Below are 18,485 nucleotides of genomic sequence, written 5' to 3'. Positions count from 1 at the left end.
CCCATCTCTTCTCTATACTACTATTTTCTTTGATCTCTATGATTTCTCAAAGTTAGTGACTATATTAAAGGGTACACATGTTTAAGTAATTTTTAAGGTATAATTCCAAATTATTTTACAGAATGTTTGGATCAACCTACAATACTACCAGTAATGTATTAGACTTCCTCAAAGCTTCTTTAACTGTCATTTTATAATTTTTTCTTCTTTGAGAATGTCATGGATTCAAAGTAGGATCTCAGATTGGTTTTCAACTTTTTAAAATAAATTTCTCTTTATATTCATTTTTTTAACTTTTATTTTTTATTTTTTTTAAACCCTTAACTTCTGTGTATTGGTTCCTAGGTGGAAGAGTGGTAAGGGCGGGCAATGGGGGTCAAGTGACTTGCCCAGGGTCACACAGCTGGAAAGTGTCTGAGGCCATATTTGAACCCAGGACCTCCTGTCTCTAGGTCTGACTCTCAATCCACTGAGCTACCCAGCTGCCCCTATATTCATTTTTAAATTATGTATTTCTTAATTCTCTCCCTTCTTTCTACCCCCTCACTCATCTAGAAAGCAAGAAATGTGATATCAATTATATTTATAAAATCATGTAAAAATATATTTCCAGATGAGCTATAATGCAAGAGAAATAAAGAAAAAGAAAGTAAAAAAAATTCTTCAATCTACACTCAGATTTCAGCAGTTCTCTCTGTGGAGATGACTAGTATTTGTCATCATGAGTGCCTTGGAATTATCGTGGATCACTGTATTGAGCAGAGTAACTAAATTTTGTGGTGGGTGAAAGAAGAATTAAGTGAGGGTAACAAAAAAATTTGAGCCACTAAACATTTTGATTTATTAAGCACCCTTTCTCAAATTAGGGTTAAATCCTGAATACAGGGAAAGGCTTTCTACTCATTAAAAACAAATAATCAAATAAGGGCAAATAATTAAAAGGAAATGATGCAGACTTTTTTAGTTGGAATGGGGAGAGAAAAAATAGGTAAAATTTCCTGAATTAAGCAAAAGAGGTATTCTACTCCCTGCAAATGTCTGTAGACAATGAAAGGAACATGGAAACAATAACTAATTGATCAGGATGGGGCCAGTTTTCAGTTAAGACATATGAGTTGCTTGAGATGTACAGTTGTGAGAATACTTCCTGCATTAATCTTTGGATCTGACCTTGTTTTTGGTCACTGTAACCTAGGTCATTAGTTAAGGAACTCTAAACAGCAAGTAGAGGTGATCCATTTTTGAAGCCACACGTAGATAGGTTCAAACAATGCAGTAAGATTTTTTCTCCCAATTCCCACAACTGAATACATTTAATTCACAGTACAGAAATTGGACTAGACACAGCATTGAATAGAAAGAAATGATGGAGAATTGAGTCAGAAGATGGAATAAATGGGCTTTGCTACATCCCCATGATTGCTGACCCAATCCCTTCAACTCCTTTATCTTTCACAGTTGATTATCCTTACAGTTTTTTTCTATTACTGTGTACAATGTTTTCCTGGTTATAATAGCTTTGTTTTTCATCAGTTCATATAAGTCCTTAGAAATTTTATTTTAAACTATCCTGCTCATCATTTCTTATAGCATAATAATACAGTATTCAATCATAATCATATACCACAACTTGTTCAGCCATTCCTCAATTGATAGGCATCCCCTTAATTTCTAATTCTTTGCCATCACAAAAGAAAGCTGTTACAAATATTTTTATAAGTCTTTTCCTCTTTAATTTCTTTGGGATACAACACTAGTAATGATATTTCTGGATCAAAGGCCACACTCAATTTTATAGCCCTTTGACAATATTCTAAATTATTCTCCAGAATGGTTGAACCAGTTCACAATTCCACCATAGAGCATTAGTGTCCCTAATTTTCTACATCCCTTTCAGCATGTCTTTTTCCTTTTCTATTATTAACCAATCTGATAGATGAAATAGTGTACATCAGAGTTGTTTTAATTTGCATTTCTCTAATCAATAGTGATTAAGAAATTTTTATATGTTTATAATTAGTTTTGACTTCTTCTGAAAACTTCCTGTTCATATCCTCTGACCATTTATCAATTGGGGAATGCCTTATGTTTTTATAAATTTGACTCATTTCCTTATATATTTGAGAAATGAAGCCTTTATCAGAGAAACTTGCTATAAAAATATTTTCTCACTCTTCTGCCTTTCTTCTGATCTTGGCTACATTGATTTTTTTTTGTGTGTCTGTAAAACATTTAAAATTTCATTACTATGATTAATAAATGTTAATAATTAATTTTGTTACTTATTATTTTATGTCACATGATATAGAATCTTCTAATATTGAACATTAATTATAATATAAATAAATGATATTGATAATGAAATAATATTAATCAAAATTATCCATTTTATCTCTTGTGATCTTCTCTCTCTCATTTGGTCATAAACTCTTCTCTTATTCATAGATCTAGCAGGTAAAATTTTTCCTGTTCCCCAATTGCTTTTGATATCACCCTTTTATATCTAAATTATGTACCCATTTTGACCTTATGTTGGTATATATTATGTAATATTGGTCTATATCTAACTTCTGCCAAATGCTTTTCAGTTTTCCCAGTAATTTTTGTCAGATAGTGAGTTCTTGTCCCCCAAAACTTGGATCTTTAAGTTTATCAAATACTAGAATACTATGGCCATTTACTACTATGTATTATGTTTTGTTTTTTTACCAGTGATTCTCCACTCTATTTCTTACCCAGTACCAGAATATTTTCATGATTACTCTTTTTAAAATTATTTTATTATTTTTTTTATAAAACCCTTACCAATACTGTGTAATGGCTCCAAGGCAGAAGAGTGGTAAGGATAGGCAAGAAGGGGTCAAGTGACTTGCCCAGGGTCACATGGATGGGAGGTGGCTTCATGATTACTCTTCATTAAGATATTTAGAAATCTGGTACTGCTAGGATTCCTTCCTTCACATAGTTTTCCTTGATTCCCTTGATATTCTGGATATTTTGTTCTTCCAAATGAATTTTATTATTTTTTCTAATTCATCAAATAATTCTTTGGTAGTTTGAGCAAAAAAATCTTTGGTAGATTTCATTCGGTTCTAACCCTGAATTAGTAAATGAATTCAGGTAGAATTGTTACTTTGTTATATTGGCTCAGTCTACCCATGAGCTATTAGTGTTCTCCTTTTGTTTAGATTTGTCTATTTTTGTTTGAAAAGTATTTTATAATTGTGTTTACATATTTCTGGCAGCTAAAGGATGAAGTGGATAGAGTGCCATGTCTGTAGTTTGAAAGACCTGAATTCAAATCTGGTTTGAGACACTTACTAGCTATATGACCCCAGGAAAATTATTTAATTCAGTTTTCCTCAGCCTCTTCATTTGTAAAATAAGCTAGAGAAGGAAATAGCAAACCACTCTGATATCTTTGCCAAGAAACTTTTTTCCCTCCACAAAAAAAAGGGCTTCACTTCAAGGGTTAGATATGACTGAAAATGACAAAAACAACATCAACAAATTTCTGAATTTCTTTTAGCAGCTTAACTCATAAATATTTTATAATATCTGCAGTTATTTTCAATGAAATTTTCCTTCATTCTCTTCCTGATTGACTTTGCTGGTAATAAAAATAGAAAAGATGCAGACTTTTGTGGGTTTATTTCTTCCAGTAACTTTGCTAATGTTGTTCATTGTTTCAACTATTTCTTTTGACTATTTTTCCAATTCAGGTTATTTTAATTTGCATTTTTCTTATTGTGGATAATTTGGAGAGTGTTTTCATATGGCTATTAAGCTGTCTTTATTTTTCCCAAGAGTTGTTTGTACATATTTTGTGATTATTCATCGATTGCAAAAATAGCACTTGTTTTTATAATTGGATCAAATACCTATCTAGTCTAAATATCAGATGTTCATCAGAGAAATTTACTGCAAATATTTGTCAGTTAACCATTTCCCTTCTGACTCCTTTAATTTTGTGCAAAAACTTTTCATTTCATTAACTAAAACTGTCCATTTTAACTTTTATGGTCTTCTTTATCTCCTTCTTGGTCAAGAAATGAAATTTCATCAACAATCACATGAAAACTTATCCAAATCCTTAATTATAATAAAAATCCAAATTGAACCAACACTTAGATATCACCTCACAACCTTCAAATTGGCAAAAATAATTGTGTCAATGTCAAAGAGATTGAGGGAAGATAAGCATATTATTATACTTGTGAAGAAAATATAAATTCATCCAAAGAATTATGGAAATCAAATAAGGTATTTTTAAAGAAAAGTTACTACATTTATCTCACTCTTTTAATCCAGTAATCCCAGTTTTTGGATTGATCTTTCTTGGAGTACAATAACAAAATTTACCACTATTCACATTAACAAAATGCTAAAAATAGATTAAATATTCATTGGTTTATTGTTGAACAAGCTTAAGTATGTGATTTTAAAGGAATATTAGGTTTTTGGAAATTATGAATGTGGACAATTCAGAAAAATAAGGGGAGTTGAGGCAGACGGGGGAAAAGTGAGATAAAAACCAATACACTATGACTACAGTATTGTAAATGAAGGCTATAATACTAAATGATGAAATGCTTACCTCATCTTCATTGGTCAAGCTCCATTCTAGATGACTCATTTTAAAACATACTTTCGTAAGAAATGGTATACTGTCAAGCCAGAAAATTGAATATACTGTCACCTCTTCTATCTTTTATTGGACTAGTCTCCTGATTGGTATATCTGAATCCACTTCTACACACTCTAAGCCATGTAGCTATAAAATTGATAATGCTAAAGTAAAAATCTGATCTCTCCCCAATTCAATGGGATCTAAGTGGCTCTCTTCCTCATAATTTAATATAATCTCCTTGATTCATAATACAAAGTTCTTCAGCCTAGCACTAGCTCATTTTTTAGAGGTTCATTTCCCACTGCTGTTCCTCACAAATGCTACAAGTCCAAAATACTGACCTTTCATTTCTCCAAACATAACAGTCCATCTCCTGCCTTCTTTGCAAAGGTTGTTTATTATATGTAGAATTCTGACACTCCTCTGCTCACCTTCCCTATTTTACTTTTATCTCTGATAAGGTTATGCTGAAGAGGCTTTTGCTGTCCTCACCCTTCCTTGGTGGGGAAGGGGGGGAAGCCCATTTTGTGTTTGCATGTATTTAATTATAATTGCTGTAGGTATCCTAATTCAGAAGTTCTTAACTTTTCATGGATCTTTTTGTCAGTTTGGTGAAGCCTATAGGCCCATTTTCAGAGTTACATTTTTAAATGAATATAATAGAATGCACAAGATTATGAAGGAAACCAGCTATAGTCCAATGCAGTTTTCAAAATATCTTTTTTTTAAGTTTAAAAACCTCAGGTTGTGAACCTCTTTCCTAATGAAATATAAGTTCCTTGAGGGGAGCTTCTTTATCACTTCTGTATTTATATCTCTTGCACTTAACACTCTGACTGGCTTATAATAGTCACTTAATTGATTAATTGACTCATGTAGTTTATCTTGGTCTGGTGACAAATTAATCAAGGGCAGCTAGGTGCTTTCTTACCATTACCCTACTTTTTATGTGTATCAACTCCCTGTTAGGCAATTTTTCTGCCCTTTCCAATCTGTCATTATCCTTAACAAAGATGACTCTGAAATAAGAATTAGGCAGATTTTCTTCTATTTATTGTCAGTTATCACTGTCTTTTCTACCCTAAGGAGCTGTCGTATCCCTCCTTTGATGCTTTTTCCCCCTCAATAAAGCTGTTTTGTTTTTTTTAATAACCATTTTATGACCTTTAGCTTTCATGTCCAGCCTTTTGTTCATTCTTAGGTTTAACACACAAGGCACTATCCACATAGGACTTTGCATGCTTTGGTATTCACCTTCCATCATCTGCCCTTGCCTCTATCTTCTGTCTTCAATAATTTAGTTACTGATTTCCCTGCACATCCATATTAGTCCCTTTAGAGAAAACCCCTTTTTTCTTCTGTAACAACAGTCAGAGTCACTGTGGACTTGGACAGCCAGTACTTGATCCATCTTTCTTTATCCTCCTTGATTGGAAGAGGATGAGCTGAATCCTTCCCAGAGATACCTCTTTTTTTTTTTCAGTAAACCACTTTCTTCTTCATCTTCTTCTACCTCAATCCTCACTCGGATTTTAACTTTGTTACAATAATTAATATAGCCAAGGGCAATTAAACCCTCTAATCTACATGGTCTCTTTCCTTGCTGTTTTGATGTATTTATAAAAGCTAAAAAGTTATCAATAAAATCATAATAACGTAAAGCCCTCAGCTAACATTCATACAGCAATTTGGATTTCTACTCTAAGTTTTTATATATCACCAGATAACATCTGGCCTTACCTCAGAGCTTTAGAGACAGCAAACCTCTTGGGATCCACTAAATGCACTATGCAATTTTCCAAGAGGAATGAATACACTATGATTTCCTCCCCATAATGAATTCATGGGCCATTTCAATGTCTATTGTCTGTGCCTATCCAAGTTGTGCGTAGTGATGGACCAATTTGATATACTGTCCATCTAATTGCAAGTTATAATATGGACACTATACATTTTTAATTCATTGTGGTTTCCATCTTAGGTTGAATATGCTAATCCCTTTTGAACAAACAGCTTTTTTTGACAGGACCCTGTTACATATACAGGGCTTATATAATAAGTACAGCTCTTTTAGAAGAAAAAATATTTGAAGAACCTTACCAATTATAGGAAATATCTCTTTATTTGATTCTACACAAAAAGCTCCTCATGATTCCAGTGAATGCTTAGGCCAGGAAACACCAATTTATAGCTGGCTTAATATTGATATTGAAAGAATTATTGGGCAAAGTATATGTGTGTATGTATGTGTGTGTGTGCTTGTGTGTGTGTGTGTGTGTGCTTTTCCATGTCCTCCAGCTCATTTTATAGATGAGCAAACTGAGGCAAACAAGATTAAGAGACTTTCCTAGACTTAAACAGTTAGTATGTGTTTGAGGCCAGATTTGAACTCATGAGGAAGAGTCTTCTTGATTCCAAGCATAATGCTTTATCTGCTGAACCACTTGGATTTTTGAAACAGAGCTCTTAATTTATCTAAAATACTTTTATGGAAGATTCCTGGGGGAGCCAAAATGAAGGAGTAACTAGGGTAGCAGTTTGCTGTTTCACCACGAAAATCCTCTCCAACCAAGAGTAAACTATTGCCACAAAATGAATATAGGAGTGAAAGAGCCAACAGAGACTGAAGGAAACAACCTTCAAAAAAAACCCAAAAGGTAGGCAGAGATCATCTGAGGAACTGAGGTGAGAGGAGAACAGAGTTAACAGGAGGCATAGTAGCAAGGGAAGAGCAAACCACACCCCTCACCATCCCACACATCTGCTCTCACAGGTTCTGAACTTAAGTCTAGTCTAAGTCAGTCCCTGAGATCCTGCCAGGCACTTAGTGGTCCAAGCCAACTCACACCCCTTGAAATTGTGAACCTGTGGAGAATTCAGAAGTCCGAGCCCAAGACAATCTTGGCTAAGGGGGGGCTGCTCCCATAAGGCTCAGAGCAAAGCCAAGAATCCCAGTCTTGGCTTGGAGTGAGGTCACAGTTCTCAGAGGGAGCCTCCCTGGGATCTTTTTGGCCAAATCTAAGGGTGGAGCTCCAGGATAGGGCAATCTAGGGTGTGCCTGATTGAATCAAGAACACCTTGAGACAAAAAAAAAATTGAACCTAAGCCTGGGGCTAGAATCTGATCAGCACCTGATCTGATCAAGTTCAGACTGAAAGCAGAAGCTTACACCTAAGCCTGAGGAAAGTTTTTAAGCTACCAGCATCTCTAAGGTCAATTGAATCAGGACTGGTTGGGATTCTCAGAGCTTTCAGCCCTCAGACCAGGGGTCAGCAAGGTACAGCTCTTGAGCCATATCTGGCTCTTTTGAGGGCCAGATATGGCTTTTTCTGCAGGAGCCATAAAGTCAATTTTTTTCAGGCGCTGTTACAGGAGTGAGCACTGTTACAGGAGAGAGCGCAGTGTGAGCACTGTACGGCTCTCATGAAATTACATTTTAAAAAATGTGGCGTTTGTGGCTCTTAGGGCCAAAAAGGTTGTCGACCCCTGCCTCAGACCATCAGATAAACTAGTAACAACTCAGAAAATAAGCTAAAAATAACATCAAGGAAGGAATAAAGTTTAATAGTGTAGCCCAAATTCCTAGAAAACAGAACCTACCTATAATTAGAGAAAATGAGCAAACAATCAAAAAAGCACCTAACTCTAAAAGACTTTTTATAGAGACAATGAGCAAGGTATAGACACAGAAGGGGACAGTGGAAGCAAAAGAAACACACCCAAAGTCCAAAAGAAAAATATGGATTGGATGCAGATTCTGGAAGAGTTCAAAAAAGACTTCAAAAATCAATTATTAGAGGTAGAGGAAAAGTGGGGAAGAGAAACAAAAGTGATACAAGAAGAAATGGGTCAATTGAAAAAGGAGAACCAAAAACTGACAGAAGAAAACCAGGTCTTAAAAATCAGAATTGACCATATAGAAACTAATGATTTCATGAGAAATCAAGAAACAATAAAGAAGAATCAAAGAAATGAAAAAACAGAGGGAAACCTGAAATATCTTATTGAAAAAATGACTGACCTAGAAAATAGATCTAGGAGAGACAATCTAAGAATTATTGGATTACCTGAAAGCCATGATGAAGAAAAATCTGTGGACATCATATTACAAGAAATTATCAAAGATAACTGTCCAGAGATCCTTGAATAAGAAAATAAAATTGAAATTGAAAGAATTCACACATAACCTCCATAAAGAAATCTTCAACTGACAACTTCCATTAATGTAATAGCCAAATTTCAGAACCAACAAGTCAATGAAAAATATTTAAACAGCCAGAAGGAAAGCATTCAAATACCATAAAGTTACAATAGGATCACTCAGGACCTAGTGGCTTCTACATTAAGGGATTGGAAGGCATGGGATATGATATTAAGAAACATGAAAGAATTGGGTTTACAACCCAGAGTATACTCTTTCAGAGGGAAATATGGTCATTCAATAAGATAGAATATTTCCAGGCATTCCTGAGGAATAAGCCAGATATAAACAAAAAATGTGAAGGCCAAATACAAAACACAGAGAAGCTCAGAAAGGTAAATAAGAAAGAGAAAATTTAAGGGACTCATTAAGGTAAAAATGTCTATGTGTCTACATGGAAAGAGGATTTCTATAATTCTCAAAAATTACTCTCAGTAGTAGATAAGATAGAAGGAATTTACTCAGAAAGAGGGTGGAAAAGTAAGCTGATTCTGATAACATGATGTATATGATGATATATGATGATATGATATATATATATAAATGTGATGATATGGAATGATAAGTATATATGATATGTTACATATGCATATAAATGACAGGTAAAAAATAAATCAGGGGACAGCTGGGTGGCTCAGTGGATTGAGAGCCAGACCTAGAGATGGGAAGTCCTGGGTTCAAATCTAGCCTCAGATACTTCCCAGCTGTGTGACCCTGGGCAAGTCACTTGACCCCCCAGTGCCTAGCCCTTACCACTGGGGGCAGCTGGGTAGCTCAGTGGACTGAGAGCCAGGCCTAGAGATGGGAGGTCCTAGGTTCAAATCCGGCCTCAGACACTTCCCAGCTGTGTGACCCTGGGTAAGTCACTTGACCCCCATTGCCTACCCTTACCACTCTTCCACCTATAAGTCAATAAACAGAAGTTAAGGGTTTAAAAAAAATAAATCAATGTTGAAAGAGAGGATTTCACTGAGAGAAAATGGAAGGGAGACATAGAATGGGGTATATTATATAACATAAAGAGGCAAGAAAAATCAATACAGAGAGGGGAAGATAAGGATGGTAATGGACAATGATTAAACTTTACTTTTTTTGTAACTGGCTCAGAGAGGGAAAAATTAATATACTCAATGGAGCATAGAATTTTATCTTGCCATACAGAGAAGTAGAAGGGGAACAAGACAGGGTGGGTGGGGGGTAATTGAAGGGAGAGGGAACTGGGAAGGGGACAAAAAGTAAAATAGGGGTGAGGACGAATAGAGTGAAAAGGAATAGAACATGATCCAAGGGGTATAATACAATAGAGGGCAATACACAGTTAGTAATCAATAACACTTAATGTGAATGAGATGAACTCACCCATTAAATGGAAGTGGATAGCAGAGTGGATTAAAAACCAGAATCCTACTATATTTTGTTTCCAAGAAACACATTTCAGACAGGGTGACACACACAGATTCAAGGTTAAAGGCTGGAGCAGAACTTATTATATATCATCTAAAGTTAAAAAAAAAAAAAAAAAGCAAGAGTAATAATCATGATTCCAGAGAAAGCCAAAGTAAAATTCATTTGATAAAAAGAGATGAAGAAGGAAATTACATTTTGCGAAAAAATACTATAAACAATGAAGTGATATCATTACTAAACATTTATGTACCAAAAGGTATAGCATCTAGATTTCTAAAGAAAAAATGGAAGGAGCTCAAGGAGGAAATAGATAGTAAGACCATACTAGTGGGGGATCTTAACCTTCCCCTTTCATAATTAGACAAATCAAACCAAAAAATAACTAAGAAAGAAGTAAGTGAAGTAAATGAAATGCTAGAAAAAATAGAGTTAATAGATATCTGGAGAAAACTGAACAGGGATAAAAAGGAATATACCTTCTTCTCAGCAGTACTTGTACAAATACAAAGATAGACCATGTACTAGGACATAGAAATATTGCAAACAAATGCAGAAACACAGAAATAATAAGTGCAACTTTTACAGATCATAACGCAATAAAAATTATAATTAACAAGGGTCCATTTTTGACAAATTTGAAGTTAATTGAAAACTAAATAATCTAACACTTCCAAAACAGGTGAGTAAAAGCAGAAATCATAGAGACAATTACAGACTTCATTAAAGAGAATGACAATGAGGAGAAATCATATCAAAACCTATGAGATACAGTCAAAGCAGTACTCAGGGGAAAATTTATATCTCTGAATACCTATAGGAACAAAATCAAGAGGGAGGAAATCAATGAATTAGGCTTGCAACTGAAAAAATTAGAAAAAGAACCATTTAAAAATCCCCAGATAAAAACTAAATTGGAAATCCCAAAACTTAAAGGAGAAATTAATCATATTGAAAGTAAAAGAACTATTCAACTAATAAATAAGACTAGGAGCTTACACTTTGAAAAAACAAATAAAATAAAGTATTAGTCAATCTAATAAAAAAAGAGAAGAAAATCAAATTAACAGTATCCAAGATGAAAAGAGCAATTTCACCTTGAATGAAGAGGAAATTAAGGCAATTATTAAGAACTACTTTGCTCAATTATATGGCAATAAGTATGACAATCTAGGTGAAATCAATGATTATTTACAAAAATATAAATTGTCTAGATTAACAAAAGAGGAAATAGAATAATTAAACAATTCCATCTCAGAAAAAAGAAATTGAACAAGCTATCAAGGAACTTCCTAAGAAAAAATCCCCAGCTAGAGATGGATTCAAAGTTCCATCAATCATTTAAAGAACAACTAATTCAAATACTATACAAATTATTTGACAAAATTATCAAATAAGGGGTTTTACCAAATTGCTTTTATAACACAAATGTGGTACTGATACCAAAGCCAGGCAGACCAAAAACTGAGAAAGAAAACTGCAGACAAATCTCCTTAATGAATATAGCTGCAAAAATCTTAAACAGAATACTAGCAAAATTACTCCAGCAAGTGATCACAAGGATTATTCACAATAATCAGGTGGGATTTATACCAGGAATGCAAGGATGGTTTAATATTAGGAAAATCATCTACATTATTGACCATATCAATAATCAAACCAACAGAAATCACATGATTATCTCAATAGATGCAGAAAAAGCCTTTGACAAAATACAACACCCATTCCTATTGAAAACACTGGAAAGCATAGGAGTAGAAGGGTCATTCCTCAAAATAATAAATAGTATATATTTAAAACCATCAGCAATGGGGCTAAATTAGAAGCATTCCCAAAAAGATCAGGAGTGAAACAAGGATTCCTGTTATCACCTCTTTAATTCAATATTGTACTAGAAACACTAGCAGTAGCAATTAGGGAAGAAAAAGAAATTGAAGGGATTAAAGTAGGCAATGAGGAAACTAAACTATCACTCTTTGCAGATATGATGGTATACTTAACAAACCCCAGAAAATCAACTAAAAAGTTAGTGAAAATAATTAAGAACTTTAGTAAAGTTGCAGGATACAAAATAAACCCACATAAATCATCAGCATTTTAACATATTTCCATCAAAACTCAGCAGCAGGAATTAGAAGGAGAAACTCTATTTAAAATCACTCTAGAAAATATAAAATATTTAGGAATATGTCTGCCAAGAAAAACACAGGAATTATTTGAACACAACTACAAAACACTTCATACAATTAAAACTAGATCTAAACAATTGGAAAAACATTAATTGCTCCTGGGTAGGACAAGCTAATATAATAAAAATGGCAGTCCTACCCAGAATAATCTACTTATTCAGTGTTATACCTATAAAACTACCAAAAAACTTTTTTATAGAATTAGAAAAAATCATAAAGTTCATCTAGAAGAACAAAAGACCAAGAATATCAAAGGGAAAAAAATTTTAAAAATGTGAAGGATGGGAGCCTAGTAGTACCATATCTTAAACTGTACTATAAAGTAGTGGTCATGAAAACAATATGGTACTAAGAGACAGAAGGATGGATCCATGGAATAGACTAGGGGTAAATGATCTCAGTTAGCTAGGGTTCAATAAACTCAAAGAACTCAGCTTTTGGGACAAGAATTCACTATTTGACAAAAACTGCTGGGATAATTGGAAAACAGTATCGGGGAATTAGATTTAGATCAATATCTTATACACAATAAATTCAAAATGGGTAAATGACTTAAATATAAAGAATGAAATCACTAATAAATTAGGTGAACATAGATTAGTATAACTGTCAGACTTCCAGGAATTGATACAGAGTGAAAGGAGTAGAACCAGGAGAGCATTGTACACAGAGACAGATACACTGTGGCACAATTGAATGTAATGGACTTTTCTACTAGCAGCAATGCAATGACCCAGGACATTCCAAGGGAACTTGAGGGAAAGAACACTATCCACATCCAGAGAAATAACTGTGGAATCAAAAATGTGTTAGAAAAATATATGATCGATCATGTAGTGCGATGGGGATATGATAAGGGTTTTGATGTTAAAGGATCACTACTGCAAATATGAATAACAGAAATAGATTTTGAACAATGATACTTGTATAACCAAGTGGAACTGAATTTGGGAGTGGAGAGGGAAAAGCGGGGAGGTAAAGGTAATCATGAATCATGTACCCAAGGAAAAATATGCTAAATAAAAATTTAAAAGTAAAATAAAATGCGTTTATGAAATCAACCAAACATAATAAAAGACTTACCTCAGATTCTCTACACATTTATATAGACATGTACCACAGTAATTTAACTAGGGAGATCAAATTTACTTTACAAAATAGCCTCCCTTTTTCATCAATAATACTCTTGACTATGATATTATCAACAATTCTCATAAAATGATAAAGAAGTAATATAAATTTAAAATGTTGCTGTCTTCTCACTATTTTTGGTAAAAATTGTATCTGAGAATTACATATTTTTATTCTTTAGCATCCTCTCTCTTTTTTAAAGATAACTTAAAAATCAGTTACCTAGTGTTTTTTTTACTATGTTCACTCAAGCACTGATTTAGTCCCTCTCTCCCTTCCCCCCTCCCTCCTTAAATCAATTTCTCCTCTTAGAATCCCATATATCCCGTCACTTATATTTTAGTGTATATGAAACTTCAGATCAAGGCAACCCCCAACAGAAGTAACTAGACACTACTAGTGAAAAAATGCCCTAATGGAGAAGTTGTAGGTGGTGAAACTTTTAACTTTGCACCCTTCAGTTTTTCCTGGGGTGATTCCTGTCTCTCTCTCTTCCTCCCCAAAATATATATGACATACATGCACACATACACACACATCTTGCTTAAAGAGTCCCAATTAAAATGAATTATACTATGGAAATCATTAAAAATAAAACAAAAATATATGAAATCACATTTCCATCTCTAAAAAGTAGCTAACTGAGCCCTAAAAAACTGAAGACTGAACAATTAAAGTAAACCTGTCCTCCACTTGGGGTAGAACTGCTTCCTCTCTTTCCATCAATATTATCTCCATTTCTGTCTGTCAAGAATAAGAAAGGGGAAAGAATACCTTTTCAAGTTCATCTGAGAACCAATTAACACCTGACATCAAAGTAATAAATCACATCAGAGAGTTTATTGACAACCAGGGAAAATAACCTTTCCAATGACTCATGGCATGACCTTTCACTCCAAAGAGTGTAAGAGAAGTTCAAGCCTAGCTATTCAGAGATATCAGACTCCCCATTCATGACACATTCTAGGCTAACGTTAAGGAGAGTCAAGCACTGAATTGAAAGGGCATACATAGCTGAAAATACAATTATTCATGATTAAGTATCATCTAACATTTCATGCATACAGTCTATTTTAATATGCATATTTTAAGTCCAATTGAACTGACTTTCCCTTTTCAAGGGTTCATTATTACTATCTCCTTTTCCACAGGGGGTAAAGAAAAAAAAAAGCAAATGTTCCATAATGTATCATATGTTGAAATGACAGGGAGAAAATGCTGTTCTATCACTACAGCAAATTCCGTTAAATGTCAAAAGAATTTAAAGCCTTGTTGTTGCAAATCTCAAGCTCAGAATGTTATGAGTATTTAGATCTTTGGCAGCTTTAATATCATATGAATGTGGAAATCCTTCAGAAATCTCTGTTTGGTCTTAGAACAGAACATGATTACTAGTTTGTTTAAAGAGAAGTTCATAATGATAAATGGGATTGGAGAAACAAGGGAAAGAGGTGAAATTGTTTATATTTTTAAAAATAACTGTTTTATTTAAATTTTTTTCTGTTTTCACTAGATACAAGAGCCTCCATTTCCCATATTATAGGGACAACTAGGTAACATGACGAATAGAGGACTAGACCTGGAATTAAGGAAGACCTGAATTCAAATTTGATCTTAATTGCTTACCAGCTATGTAACCCTAGGAAAGTCACAACATCTGTCTGCCTTGGTTTTCTCATTTATAAGATGAAGATAATTATAGCACCTACTTCCCAGGGTGTTTGTGTGGATGGGGAAATATTTATAAAGACGCCTTTTCTAGTCTTCTTACTCTTAGTGCGTTCCCTCTGAAACTACTTCCAGTTTTTCCTTTATTATTATTTTATTTGTATATACTTGTTAGTTTGTTGATGCTTCCATTAGGCTGTGAGTTTCAGAGTAAAGATTGTTTTTTGCCTCTCTTTGCATACCTAGCACTTAACACAGTTCCTGATTTTTTTTGTCATTTCAGTAGTGGCCAACTTTTTGTGACTCCACTTAGAGTTTTCTTCATAAAGATGCAGGAGAAGTTTATAATTTCCTTCTCCAGCTCATTTTGCAGATGAAGAAACTGATGCAATATTAAATGATTTGTCCAGGATCAGAGCTGGTAAGTGTCCTGCACTTACCCTGAACAATCTAATTAGAAAGAAGATTATAATATCAGAAAACCTGAGTTCAAATTCTGTTTCCACCATTCAGCCACTACCTGACTTTAAACAAATTACTTGGTTTCTTTGAACTTATTTCTTCTTAAATTCTAAAAATTTATGGAAAAGTCAATTATTAAATAAGAAAGTAGATGAACAGAAGCATTGAGTCACTTGAGAGGGATAGTATAAAAGTGTGCTTGACTTAAGTGGTGAACATATGCCAAGGCTAACCAGCAGATGAGAGCTGGGATAAAACTCAGGTCAGTCTCATCAAGCCCTCTTCTCATTCCACTGTCCTTGACATGCAACAATTTTGGATGACATCCACCCAAATTCTTTGACTGGGCTTATCTCCTGGGTATCCAAGCAGCTATCTCACTGATAATATATTTAGCTGAGTAGCAACAAAGACTTTGATGAAAGAAATTCTTGTCGCCAAACAGTCTTAATATTAACAACACACACTGAAGCTACAAAATCTGATCATTTCTGCATGGTAGTTTTAATGTGATTTCTTGGTATTTAAAATTCATGCTATTAATAAAAATGCCGTCCTCTCAAATGATAAAGTCAGAATAATAAATCACATTTTTCCACAAATAAATTAAATAATTCCTGCTATCCATAATGGATAATTGTGATCCAATGGTAGCAAAGTCTATTTTATGATTTAGTCAAAGGAGAAAAAAATGATATTGTTCAATTCCATTTGAAAAATATTTATTAAAATCTTTACTATGTCCAGAGTACTGAGCTAAGAAGTCAGGGAGACACAAAATATAGAGAGACTACAGTGCAGCTTTTACGGAGTTTATAATTAAACTAAAGAAAAAAAAGGACAAATACTCATATGAATCCAGTTCTATAGTATTCCAGTTGACTGATCATCCTATTAGTGTAGGTATTCCCTGCATTCCAAGATAGAGATCATAGCCTGTCCATGCCTTCTCATGTGACTTCTTTCCACTTCCCATAAGTCTGCCACAGATGGTTTGTAAAACATGCTTGTGTAGACATCTTCCATTCTCTTTACATTGTGAGAGTGCCAGTGGAGCTTGTGGGTCAAGCTTGTGGGATCAATCATTCTTGTTGCATGATAGCTGAAGAAGAAAAGTTGGGGAAAGCAGCTGGAAAACCTTTTTGCAACCTGTCCTCAATTTACCTTTTCAATCTTTGGAACATTACTACTTTCCATGCAAATATATTGTTGTTTGTCTTTTGTTTACAAGAAAGGATCAATGGCATCATGGGATAAGGTCTTGACTTATGCATGAATTAGATTTAAGTGAGGCAGAGCCACACAAAGTCATCAGCCTCACTCTTTTTTCCAGTTATTAAGTTCCACTGGCAAGACAAAAGTTCAAACAACTAATGATGCCTCAAGATACAGTGAATGACCTTAGAGTTTTGGTTGTTTGACCAAAGTCTAAGTTCTCCATAATGCCTGTTTCAGCTGCCATTCAAGGACATTGGAATGAATCTTTCTCATTTCACACTTTCTGTATACTCCAGCAGAGCTGGCTTTCTTGCTGTTCCTCATTCCCAGCACTTTAGGTTTTCCCCCTCTATGATTTAAAATATATATATTTATTTATGTTTTGAATGTTTTTTCCAGATTATCTGTCAATACAATTTACAATAGTCATTTATTTTCTCACATTTTGTGATCCATGTTTTCTCCTTCCCACTCCTCCTCCCTCCCCAAGACAGCAGGTAATGTGGTATAGGTTGTGCATGTTGTTATATGATACATATTTACATATTATTTTGCTATAGAGCACACATATTCATGGAGATAATCAAGTGAAGAATAACAAGCTTCAATCTGCATTCAGACTTTACCAATTCCTCCCATAGCAGTGGATAGCCTTTTTTAATCATGAGCCCTTGAAGTTGTCCTGGATGCTTACATTGCTGATAATAGTTAAACCATTTGCAGTTGATCGTTGTACTTTATTTCTGTTACTATGTACAACATTCTCCTGGTTCTGCTCACTTCACTTTGAATCAGTTCATGTAAGTCTTTCCAGGGTTGTTTTTTTTTTTTGGGGGGGGAGGAATTTTGTTCATCATTTTTTATGGCACAATAGTATTCCATCACCATCATATACCACAACTTGTTCAAACATTCCCCAACTGATGGTTAATACTTCAGTTTCTAGTTCTTTGCCACCACAAAAAGAGTTGCTATAAATATTTTTTGTATAATTAGGTTTTTTCCTTCATTTCTGGGCTCTTTGGGATACAGACCTAGCAGTGGTATTACTTAGTCAAAGGGTATATATACACAGTTTGATGAACCTTTCAGTGTGATTGCAGATTGCTCTCCAAAATGGCTATATCATTTCTCAGCTCCACCAACAGTATATTAATGTCCTAATTTTTCCACATTCTCTCCAACATTTATTATTTTCCTTTTTTGTCACTTTAGCCATTCTGATAGGTGTAAAGGGATATCTTAGAATTGTTTTGATTTACATTTCTCTGATTAATAGTGATTTGGAGTATTTTTTCATATGACTAAAGATAGTTTTAATTTCTTCATATAAGAATTGCCTGTCCCTCCACGCTTTTAAATTTGTTGTAATCTATATCCTTAGAATTCCTTTCTTCTCTTCATCTTTAGAATTTCTAGTTTCCTTTGAGGGTTAGCTTAAGCATCATTTTCTATGAGACCTTTTCTATTGTTTCCAGTTGCTACTGTCTTCCCCTCCAAATCATGTTGTAACATACTTGTATTTTGCATATATTTAATATATCTACATATAAGCATCTCTTTCCTGCTATGTAAACTTTTT

This window comes from Gracilinanus agilis, chromosome 4 (genome assembly GCF_016433145.1).
Source record: "Gracilinanus agilis isolate LMUSP501 chromosome 4, AgileGrace, whole genome shotgun sequence".
Lineage (NCBI taxonomy): Eukaryota > Metazoa > Chordata > Mammalia > Didelphimorphia > Didelphidae > Gracilinanus > Gracilinanus agilis.
The sequence above is the reverse complement of the archived record's forward strand: the minus strand, read 5'-3'. Positions refer to the sequence as shown.